Source organism: Haemaphysalis longicornis, unplaced genomic scaffold (genome assembly GCF_048455015.1).
Source record: "Haemaphysalis longicornis isolate Haplotype H1 unplaced genomic scaffold, Haemaphysalis longicornis Haplotype H1 scaffold_6, whole genome shotgun sequence".
Lineage (NCBI taxonomy): Eukaryota > Metazoa > Arthropoda > Arachnida > Ixodida > Ixodidae > Haemaphysalis > Haemaphysalis longicornis.
Genome location: NW_027526407.1, coordinates 38,246,009 through 38,258,491, shown reverse-complemented (window position 1 = coordinate 38,258,491; position 12,483 = coordinate 38,246,009). Strand labels below are relative to the sequence as shown.

Here is a 12,483-nt window from a genome sequence, read left to right as displayed (position 1 = left end):
AACACAACAGACTAATCAATAGCTAAAAGTTACCAGCCCAAACCAAGCTGAACATTGCCACTCTAAAATCGCTTCATGACACGAGGTCACTCAATAAAGACTCCGAATACCGCAGATTTCTCGCATTTTCCCCGTATTTTCAATGGGGTTTTAGTTAACTTGCCTGCCATTATATCGGCCTGGTGCGCACCCATCCTAGTCTTCCACAGGCTGCGATGGCCCAACAGCAGGCCCGTAGCCAGAGGGGGGGCCCTAGGGGCCCGGGCCCCCCCCGAAATTTTTATGAGAGGAGGAGGGGAGGGTGTTCTTCAGCAGCAGGGATTTCGGCACTCCGCTGCATCAAGAAATTTGTCTACAGCAGATGACCATGTGCAAAACTGAGCATATCTTTCCGTGCCCGTGTCCTGCGCCGCGTAAGCAACACGGAGCATCAGAAAAGAGTACAGGAAGCCGCATACGACAGTCGGCGCCTGATAAACAAAGTAGGGCGGCTGCGATACCGACTTTGCTGCCACTGCCGCTCGGACCACCCACACCATTAATTTCACCCCCAAACATGCCCAGCCTGTGGCGCCCTCGACGAGCACTTCACTCTCTGTGCGAGGGCGCAGCAGACCCCTTGCCTCCCAGTCCATCTGGCAGCAGGCGCTGCGCGACCCGGAGGCATCAAGCCAGGTCTACGTGATGTCGCGAAAGCCGTCTTCGCCGTCCTGGGGTCGACCACCCAAGTCTGCTGTCGACCGAGTGCCCCCTCCCCTCACCCCACTCATCGGCGAGGAACATCCCGTCGTCTACACAATGACGCGTCTTCTACCCGTGCCGCGGCTGCTGGACATAATCCGCTTTCGGCGGCCCTCTCGGCCACCCAACCGCCCCAGAATGCCCCCTTAATGACCGGAAACGTTCCGAAGAGGTGGCGACAAAGGCTTCATGCGGCGCCTCACTTTTGGCGGCAGGCTTGACGTTCCTGTCTGCTTCTTTGGGGACGTGCCGCGCATCGTTCTCCAGCACTTTGCGGTGTGGCTGATGACTCTGTAAAGGCCGTTGTTCAATGAGCCGCCAATGCCAGTATACCAGAAGGGGCCCCAGATGTCCTCCCGACGCTTCAACATCGGTGGTCCGAAGGGCTTCGACCTTAGGCAGATTGCCTCACCGGAGTCAACCAGACCTTCACGTGTGCGAGAGGGAAACGTGCCCCCTCTGTGTGAGAGTGTGGGCGAGAATATGAGCGCCATGGATTTTTGTGATTGGTGCGTTCCTAATAACAGCGGGAGAAAGTGGACGGAACTACGGCACTGCCTGTTCACGCTGGGCAAGAATGTAAATACTTCTACATAAAGTTTTCTTTCTCCCTCACCTTGGTCCTCATGAGTGCTCCGGCACGACACCAACGGCGGTCAACTTCGACCATGCTACCCCGGTTCACAACAGTGACCACCCCGGCCCTGGCAATCGCGGCGGCCTTCTGGCCCGCCCCTCCCCATTCCCTTGATCCCTGAGTTTAAACAATGTTGTTCTCTCTCTCTCTCTCTCTCTCTCTCTCTCTCTCTCTCTCTCTCCGCCCCCACCAAGCAAAATCTGCGACACGGAGCGACACAGGGCGCCCCCGGCTCAAATTCAGTGGCGAGGTCCTTTGCAATGGAGGCCAAGACGCACTGCAGTTCAGTCCGTGTTTGGGACGGAATATATCGCGTGTTTGCCCTCCTTTGTGTGGTGTTCTCTGCGTTCCTCATTATGAGCACAAAAAACAAGAGGCAAGGTTCAACACTGATGAACTACTTCAACAAGCTTCCGAAGGTAAGATTTTCTAGATTTGTGTAATTTTACATAAGTGCGAAAGCGTAATAGAACGCATATACAATGCATCAGAATTTGTTATGTCGAGTTTGCTCCGCGATCGCACATCGATCCGCGATCGCACATCGGCTCATCGTACGCACTTCGGCTCTGGCAGGCCTTTCTTCAGTGCTTTAAGGAAGAAGGACCTGGCCGCTTCTTCGCAGAGCCGCCCCAATACCGCCCCACCTCAAAGGAGTGGACACGGTCCCCGTCTTCCACCACGTCAACCCACTTTATTTCTGCCGCAGTATTTTTAACCTGTTATATGCAGAAATAAAAACGCACAAAAAATATTTCGGCTATTCGTAGTTTTATTTTTGGCCCAGAGTAACGTAGTTTTATTTTTATTAGCGGTATTTGTTGAGACATATTGCCCGTATTAAAATATTGCACTATTTGGTAGATTACTTTCCAAACTAAATATATAAAAAAGTAGAATAGTACTTAAAAACTCAAATAGTTTATATACTGCTATTTTACGGAAAATAATTACTGAAAATGGAAGGCCTACAGCGAGTGGGCCCCCCCCGAACGAAATTCCTGGCTACGGGCCTGCCCAACAGCATGAACATGTCTCGAGAGAGAGGGAGAGAGAGAGAGAGAAAATTTTATTCTGCTCAGCCCCTTGCTGGAGGCCCAGCAGCCAAGGCGTTGGAGTCTCAGCGGTGGGCCTCAGCCGGGGCCTATGTTGCCAAGCCTCCCTCACCTCAGCGACCCGTGTGAGAACGGGCAAGTCCCCCCGGCGCCCCGACCCCCCGGCGCCCTCGTGAGGGCGGGCCAACGGTACGGTGCCGGCACGTCCAGTCGAATAAATTCCTCCGTAATTCACAACGGACCAACACTTGATACCATGTGGTGTTTCTGGTAGTTCTCTTTCCAGCACTCTTGGCGGCACGTCCCAGAAAATTGTTGAGGAAGCGGGTTTCCTTTTTTTTTTTTGCAAGGAGAACAGTTTATTCTTTACAGAAAAAAAAAGCCCTTTCCTGGCAGCCTTGCTTTACCCATGGATTACTACTGTACAGTTTGAGAGAGAGAGAGAGAGAGAGAGAGAGAGAGAGAGAGAGAGAGAGAGAGAGAGAGAGCAACTTTCTTAAAGTGCCTGCAGCTCGGTTTGACGCCCTTACCGGTAATGGGGGGGGGGGGGGGGGGGGTCCTTCCGCGACACGGTCGTACTTCTCTTTCAGCATTACACTTTTATGTTTCATACTGAACAAATGTTTTATTAAAAACGCTGAGGAAGGCCAAGCGTAGTTTATAAAAACTTTATGAGAATACCACAAATTCTTTTAAACATGCATCGGATGGTGTCAGTGAAGCTACCGGAGCACCCATCTGGGCTCCATCTGGTGGCGTCAGAAAGGCGGACAATTGGTGGCATGCTTACCTGGTGACGGAACTTCGCTGATCCGGACGGGCGGGCTCCCAGGGTGAGGTACGTGCATTGCACTGCGCTCGTGTTGACCCCTGCCACTTCCCCAAACTGGGGTAGATGGGGCATGCAGTTTTTGGTAGGGGGGGGGGGGGGGGGGACTGCGCGCGCGCTTTCCCCCCTTACATGTGCAAATCCAAAATCAGGCTCACAATTCAGTAGGTTGAGCTATCTTTTATGTAGCATTCCCTTGCAGCGAAAGTTCGTGCAGTGTGTTGTAATACATATATATGCAGAGCAAATTCAGACGGACGCCGGCTCTCATGTCTTCCCGTACCCATCAGTGTTAGGTTACACGTTCTGCTTGCCTTATTTCTTTTGAGGTAGCGATCGCTAGATCCCTGTTACGGCAGCCCTAATATAACGATATACCGCAGCTGTAGTTCGGATTTACAAGTACAGTCGGTTTTACAAGTGCAAGTGTGGTATGGGTATTTATAGGCGGCCAGGTTTGTTCAAGAGTCATTCCTGTCACTCACTCTCTCATCTTTCCCACAACTGACGTCGTTTCCGTCCCTCTCGGTCTTCCCGTGAGATAAGCAATGTATGTTTACCTAATATGACTTAATTTTACCGCGTAATCGTGCTGCAGACAGACAGACAGACAGACAGACAGACAGACAGACAGACAGACAGACAGACAGACAGACAGACGGCCGGACGTACAAACAGTCAGACACAGGCAGACAGACAGAGAGACGGACGTACGTACGAACAGACAGACGGACAGACAGACGGACGGACGGACGGACGGACGGACGGACGGACGGACGGACGGACAGACAGACAGACGAAAGGACGGACGTACAAACAGACAGTCAGACACAGGCAGACGGACGGACGGACGGACGGACGGACGGACGGACGGACGGACAGACAGACAGACAGACAGACAGACAGACAGACAGATGGACGGACGGACGGACGGACGGACAACCAGACAGACAGACACAGACCGACATACAGGCAGACAGACGGACGGACGGACGGACGGACGGGCGGACAAACAGACAGACAGACTGACAGACAGACAGACAGACAGACAGACAGACAGACACACAGAAATTCCCGCGTTTAGGTATCCCACGAAGACAGTCGTCTTTAAAATGTTCGCACGCACTCACCTAATAAGGAAGTGTTCAGGACAGTTAGAGGACTGTACACTCACCGCATGCGCCTAGTTGACGCCTAAACCAGCTAGTTTGAGCCGACGCTTTAACACAAGAAAGAGCCGGACAGTTCAATGTTTCCTTCGCAACGCGCGTGAACACTCTGTCTCTTTGTTTCTGCTCTCCCTTCGACTTGTCCACTTTTTGTGCCCCTATTTTTCCCCGTCTCTTTAATTTAACTCCTCTTTTTTCTTACATCTGTTTCGATGCCCCCTTTGCTGAAATAGGGCGCGGAACGACTGTACACGAGAGAATCTGCGTTCATCGCTAGTCGTTTATGTTGTGTATGCATTCTTCTGTCGACCAAACTGCATTACGCCGAAAGTTACTCTTGACATATAGGCCGGACCATGACCGAAACTTAGAATAAATATTCAAATTTGTCCAATATACAGTCTAGTCCACTTAAAACGATACCGTTTATAGCAATATATCAGATATAACGATGAACAGCTATGGCACCGTCAACTTTTGTATTCTTTCTGTGGTAAAATAAACCGCTTATTACAATGCTCTAGTGCCACGATATCGGATATAACGATTGAATTCGCTTATATTGTGCACCAATTAAACGTGCAACAGTGATGACTCTAACGACGCGGTTGCGCATCCTACTCGGGTAATGTCTTCGTAGGAGGCCAAAGGCGTGACACAGTCCCTCGGGGACTTTGGTTCCGCCAACGACATTGACCTCATCTAGGTGAAGCACCCATAGATGCTCTTGGAAAAGATTTGCACTAGCGGCAAACAAAGGTGACCGTCTGTGGCTTCTTTTCCGCAAATTAGTAGTAGCACGACCTTGCTGGCATGCGAATAAAATGTTTTGAGCTCTGTTCCGTCTTTTTTATTTCGCAACCCGCTTACAACAATTATCGGTTATAACGATGGGATTTCCTTGGCACTTGGATATTGTTATAAGTGGACTAGACTGTATAGCAGATCTTTATAGAATCGGCTTTCGACCCACGCACTTCGAACATTTGAACACACTCCGCTTCAGTGCTAATGTTTCAATTAAAATCCGGCTGACATGAGCGGTAAGGACAACACATTATCGCGTGTGTTGTCCTTTCTTTTACCTGTGTTTTCGTGTTTTCTCGCTGTTTTCTTTCAATAACGTCAGAATGAGCCAACTGGCCCAGCAAGCTACGCTTCTACGGTATAGCATCGACGCCTGGCCACCAACATGGCATAACCTATAGCACTTTCTTACATGCTTTTGCTTCGCCTCCACATCCTATGCCGTCCACCCCTCCTCCACTATACTATAGAGGCCTAGAACTTCTTGGGGAGGTTAAGTTAACGAGGAGGTTTTAGAAGAATAGATGTTAGGGCTGGGCTAGCTAATACGTAAACTTGCATCAATTCTAAGGCTGCGCAGATGTTGTCGCATATTATTCCACAAGGCTTAAAAGACCCGCCTTCGTGGCTCAGTGGCTACTGGCTAAGGCATTGTGGTGCTGAGCACGAAGACACAGGTTCGATTCCCGGCCGCAGCGGCCGCTTTTCAGACGGAGGCGATCAAAAGCACAAACGCCAGTGTGTATACGAGATTTCGGTGCACGTGTGTTAAAGATCCCTAGGTGTTCAAAATTAATCCGGGGTCCTCAACAACGGCGCGCCTCATCACCTGTGTAGCGTCCGCGTGTTAAACACTGTAATCAATCGCAATGCTTAATAAAAAAAAAAAAACATGCGTCGGCCGGGAATCGAACCCGGGTCAACTGCTTGGAAGGCAGCTATGCTAACCACTATACCACCGACGCTTTTTTTTTTTTTTTTTTTTTTTGGTAACACACTATACCACCGACGCGGGTTCTTGGCGCCTGCTTTGAGGCGGTCGTATTGTTGCAGGAAGCACTACTGCATAGTCCATTTTTTTGTGAGTTATAGTGGCTAGAATATAATTGCGAGTTGTTCAATAAGTAGAAAGCAAGTTAATGTGGCGGTTGCGTGTATCAGCATCACAAAAAGTGTTCGTTTGCTATGCTTCGACCACGTATTTTCCGTCTTTTTTTATGCTTCGTGGATAGAACCGAGGGTTCGAGTGCGAACCGTCTTCCCTCAAATTTTAGGTCAGCAGGTAGCAAAAGCGAGAATAAAATCGGTTTTTCGGTTATGTGGGTCAGCACTAACAAAACTGCTAACGCAGCCCCAATTCTATCACACAATATGAACAAACAGCATGAGTAAGGTGCAGAGAACACTAAAAATAGATGCAGGTTGAGTCGTTTAGTTAGCTGCGCCCGTTATTCTGTACTTACGTTAGCTGTTGCGACCTAGGTTATGTGCGGCGACAAGAAGCAGCTGCTATGCATTTTCAGAATTCGCGCCTAAATAGTGACCACGTAGGAGGTACTTCTTTGTATTGAATGCGCCTTTAAATGACATTACAGCGTAACTGACCTGTATTTGAGAAACGCTACAAACTACATTATCTTTATTTGAAAAGTTCATTTCAGTGTTTAGTCTCCACAATCTCTTCCCCGGTCACTTTTCGAAACTAGAACAGCGCCATCATCATCATTGGCCGAACGTGATTAACCGCGGGTTCTGAAGCAATCGCACGCGTGCGTAAAACTTGCGAAAGTAACTTCTTACCGCCTACCAGTTTTGCAAACAGCTCTCCGGACGTTCAACATTATCTCCACGGAGTCGCCCATAATATTGTTTTTGTGACGTGGTGATTTTTTGGGGCCTTACCGGAGTCTCGAAGGTGAACCGACTGTGTAGGCTAAGCTCGCAACCGCAGGTGCGTTTTGAGTGGGATTTCTGTTGTTTTGTTGTTATTTTTCAGTTGACGCCGTTTTGTGGTGTACCACAACTCGGCAATGTAAGTACTTCCCTACTTTTGTGAGATTTGGATGTGCAGTTGAATAACGGCGTCATTTGAAAACCCTGCTGACGTTTGTATAGACGCGCTGTGTGCAATGTCGAAAGTGAAGTGAAAACGAAAACGAACGAGTTTTATTCGGTTGTAGCGACATGAACATGTGTCTAACGAGGAAAAATTCAGCGAAGTTTGCACTCACGCGCAGGACGTGTATAGCGCAGCTGTTGTTGGTGAACATTGCCGGACACACAATTAAGTTTCACAATCATTGTTTATTTGGATAGTTGCGGTGCTAGTAATCGTCGTCATATGCATCGAGGGGGTCGTCGTCTTCTTCTCAGCGTGTGGTGGATGCAAAGTCATCCCCAGCATTGTAGACTTCCACCAGATTTGCGTCATCGACTCGTAGCGGCACTGGCGGGATCTCCACGTCGTCTCGGGAAGTATTGGCACACTCGGAGCCATATCTCTAATTATCCCTAATTGCTTCTCTAATTATCCCTCATGGCCGCGATAACTTCAATCAATCAATCAATGAAAGTTTTATTTCCAGGAATTTTTTTACACAGGTGAAAAAAGCGGACGGCGAAAAAGCTGCAACAATGCAGCTTGACAGGGCACCGTCCGCCGACGCGGCAATGACAGCAATGACGACACAGCAATTTACGGTCACTTACGACGTACATTGAAAAACGATTATACAAAATAATTAAAACAGTGAAAATCTACAAGTAAAACTCCTATAAAAACATATGCAATATGCAGCCATCATTAACAGTCAGAATGTCAACGTCCTGTCTGTGCAAGTGATTTAGTGTATTTAGAAGTGTATGCTCGAGCAGCTGCTGTCCATGATGAGTTCGTGATGATGGGATCTTCCAAGGTGGCTTATATCGGTGTGAATACACATTTACGGTTTCCTCTAAATGTGCTAGGTCCAGAAAAGTGTCTATTTTGCCTCGCTTAGCAGATCTATATGTGCGGATAAGTTTATATTGATATATGTATTCGGCCTTTACTATTTGGTGTTTTGAAAATAAGTCCTTAGTGTGTGCTAGAAAAGGAACATTCTCAATTGCCCAAATGGCTTTCTTTTGCAGTAATGTTACTCTATTTAGGTTTTGCAAGGTGGTATTTGCCCACACTAAAGCACAGTAGTTAAGATGCGAATGAAACAGCGCCTGGTATAAAAGTCGCTTGATATCGCTTGGTATAAAAGTCGCTTCCCAAGCAGGGTGTCGTTTCTTCCTTAGCATCAGCGCTGGCGGTCGTTTTCTTTCCTTTTTTTTGCAAGCCCGACAGCGCTGGAGGTATTTCTTTCTTTATCTTTTTTTTTTTTTGCTAAAGCCACTGCGTGGGCCGGGCACTCGGCGGTCACCGCGAGGCACGCGCTCACGAGCGCTCGGCATTTTGTCGTTATTTTTTCCCTGCAACGGCAAACTTACTACCAGTAACAACAGCTCTCCTGTGAATTAGCGGTCGTAGGTGTGTTTTCGCCAGAGCCGTTTTGTATACGATATCTAAGTTTTTTGGACAAAACCTCGGGAAGTCTTCAGTAGCTCTCACTCAGTGCGGATTTGTGGTTTACGTGATACACAGCCGCCTTTTGAGCGGCATTGTATTGCTTTTGCTGTGTTTGTAAAGTGATAATTCTTGGGAAGGAGGGAGCTAACTGTATTATAATAAACGCTGTTTGTAAGGGACAGAAAATATCTAAAAATGAGTGAACATGCGCGATTTTTTATCTTTCTGCGGTCAAAATCGAAGCATGCACGTTTCGACGAGAAACTGATTGTGCTGGGAAGGTTAACTCAAAATATGTGGGTACAAGAGCTACTTCATATATTTTCTCGGGATTTTTGGCTGGTAACCATGGGGCGCCCATTTTTCATAACGTGAACAGAGCCGCAACACGCTTAATTGCGCTTAAACAGAACCTGTTGAGATAGTTCGTTCAATTCTGCAGAACAGGGCACTAAACAGACGAAGATGAAGTTAGGCACAAACGACATATGCAGCGCTTGTATGTGTCATTTGTGTCGAGTATTTTCGTCTTCATCTGTTTAGTGCCCTGCTCTTTTTGCTGCCTAATTCCGCACAAGCTTATACCCGTGCCACATGTACACGAAAAATGACATTAATTGCTTAATGTCTTAAGTTTGAATTCCATTAATCCACTGCTACACGAAAAAATCTAATGTCATTCGCTCGCATGTCATTTTTGGTTTAAGGAGTTCCGCACAACTCATTCACCTTCGCGAATGCCTTAACTCTGCCTATTCTTGAACGCGATGAGCACCAAATGAAGCCAACGAAACTCTCCGCACCAGAGTGTTGACGCGGAAACGTAGCTGAACTTCGAAATAAGACGAGTTTTTGGGCACAATTAGTGGCAAAGCTTTGAAGAAGACGAAGTTCACTAGAACAGCGGCAAAAGGAAAAACATCGGTTACTCTTGTTCAATTTTTCGGATTTGGCTACTGCTGGCCAGACACGGCAGCTGCTGAAGCTACTTTTAGAAATGGCTCGCACCATTTTTAAGAAAACACTATTTGTCGTAACGTTTTCTTTCACAAAAAACTGTTTTAACCCTTGTAAGACGTTTTTCTCTACGTTAACGACTTCCAAAGTATGAGTGAATTTCACTTTTTGCTCATCATGCCTAACACATTTAATGCTTTAGCGTTTCCACGTATAGCATGGCCCGCCCAAATAGTGGCATTTGTTATCTTAACGCCTTAAACTCCTACTGTCATTTTTTGTGTACGTGTGGCACGGGTATTAGACTTTGAAATACCAGCTTTCGCACTTCACGCAGACATCGTGGGGGAGAGTGTTGTGGGGTTGGCAACTTCCAGGGTTATTAATGGCGCAACCTAGCTGCTGCATCCAAATTTTGGATGCAACAATAGAGGGTTACGCGGGATGGTAACGCAAAAAACCAAAAACTATCTTCACTGCGCATGTGTTTTGAATGAATGATGGAGCATAAATGTGTGTGTGCGTTTTTATTTAATTAACGGTTGGTAGAAAGTGCTTGCGTTGTTCTCATCTTGCGTATCGTCTGTCTCCGCTTTAAATATGAATCTATTCCATGTTGAAAGGTGCCAGGGAATGAAAGTTGTTCACCTTATGCTTTTAAAGGAACGAAGACGAGTAGTACGCTCACATTTCTCAATTTTTTTCTTCATTCAGGTTCTCTCTGGGCCGACGTGCGAGCCAAACTACACCCTGGAGTCCGAGTGATGAAAGCTAGTGAGGGAGCAAGAATCGGGTTGCCCGTCAAGCCAATCAGGCAAATCTTGGACGATTAATATCCAAGCCAAGCCTCATAGCGGCATGCCAGATACTGCTCTTCGGGAAAGCATCTGAATGAACATACGATGGCTGCTTCAGGCGATTGATTCATGCCATGGCATGAATCGATCACCTGGCTGATGGTGTGAATTTCGAAGAAAAGGAGTCAGGGTGTCTACCAACCTGGAAAACAGGGAAAACTGGAAATTCTCTGAGATTTTGAATAGTCTGGAAAAACTCGGGAAAAGCTCATGGAATTTGTGCTGCTATGGGGGAAAATTATACCCCTGTCACACTGGCACTTTCAATCGCAATTGAGTCAATCCGGATCAAGCTCGATCCGGATCGGACGCTGCTACACGGCAGTTTCAAACGCAATCGAGCCTGATCCCGCTCGAACTCAATTCCCCAAGCGCGATCGAGGCTTCCAAGCGCAATCAAACGACAGCGGAGATGCTCTCGTCCCTGCTGAGTGATGGCACAGAAGGTGAAAGCCTCAACTAATGCTACAAATTGTGTCAAATAACTTGACCCAAATAAGCGTGCGGTAACATTTACATAGTTACGTATACCTACGACTGCGCGAAGTTACCAGACGCTGGCCGCAAAGTACATTTTTAGCGCTATCTGGCGTACACGAGTGCAATTGGTGCAACTTCTCGATCGGGATTGAAACGTGCCGTGCAGCAGCGGCAGTGCGTCGAGCGCGCTCGAAAACTCGATCGCAATTCACTTCAATCGCGATTGAAAGTGCCCCTGTGACAGGGGTATTAGGTGTACTTTATAAAGGAAGCGAAATTCATGGTAGTGCTGGCTCAAGTAACAGCAAGTCAGTAGTGGGCAGCCGTCTGGAACCGTCGCTGATGGCGCTGTCTGAAATCGCTGGTTCCAGTGAGAATTAGCTTTATGCAGCTTGCAAGTCACCCCCCCCCCCCCCCCACACACACACACACACAGGGTTCGCACACGTCCTTGAAAACCCTGAAAACCCTTGAATTTAGAAGTGTCAATTTCAAGGCCTGGAAAGTCCTGGAATTTTTAAATGGTCCTTGAAAACTCCTGATTTTTCCGGAGAGAATCAATGACCCTGCCTTTTCACAAGAATTTAGGGTTTGTCATGGATTTTAGGTGCTAACAAATGTAAAGAAAAATTGTAACAACCAAGTTTTAGTGTATTGCGTGAAATTACAAGTTTGGTGGATTTTCATTATTACAAGGCAACATTGGGAGCAGGCACTTGTCAATCTAATTCATATCATGATACAATCCAGTGAAAGCCAGCTTCTGTTCTCTATCTTGCATCTTCCATCTAGTCTGTGCCTCATACGCTCCATCTAAGTTTGCTTTTACGTGCAAATGGTGGACGTGCACATAGTTCATCCTGCCTTGAAGCAACACTTGCTCCAGCTGATGCTCTTGCTGACAAAACAGGAGATGCAGGCAACATGAACTAAAATTTGAAATCACAGCCTCAGAAAAACACAAAGAAAAAAGAAAAACCTGTAAATACCAGCCATGAAATAAAAATAAAGCTGGGGGAACATTTACGAACCCGTTAGCACCTACCTAATTGTGCACTAATGTGCTTAGGTATTGTGCAATAAGAAACTTTTTCATTGTTTTGAAAAGGTTATAAATAATCCCAGATAAAACATTACATGGGAACCTTGAAAATGTGTTTTCTGGTCCTTGAAAGTCCTTGAAAACCCTTGAATTTTTGCGCTTGAAGCCTGTACGAACCCTGACACACACACACACTCTTGACCGCCTTGTACGCTCCCCTTGTGTTCTGGCGTGTTTCCCAGACTCCTGAAATGCGGAAGAAAAGGCCCGCCGCAATATCTTGTTGTGGCAGCGTAAGGGAGTCTACAGGGCAGGGGCAGCAGTACCTTTCAGTCCTATGCTGGAACACCTGG

General features: G+C 47.3%; 1 non-coding gene and 1 pseudogene across 1 annotated transcript; one reads left to right on the top strand and one right to left on the bottom strand.

The window, feature by feature from the left end:
- Positions 1 to 3,215: 3,215 nt before the first annotated feature.
- Positions 3,216 to 3,390, top strand: LOC144143637 (U1 spliceosomal RNA; annotated as a pseudogene).
- Positions 3,391 to 6,131: 2,741 nt separating this feature from the next.
- Trnag-ucc (transfer RNA glycine (anticodon UCC)) lies at positions 6,132 to 6,203 on the bottom strand. The gene has a single exon. It is a non-coding gene; the product is annotated as a tRNA-Gly (tRNA).
- Positions 6,204 to 12,483: the final 6,280 nt, after the last annotated feature.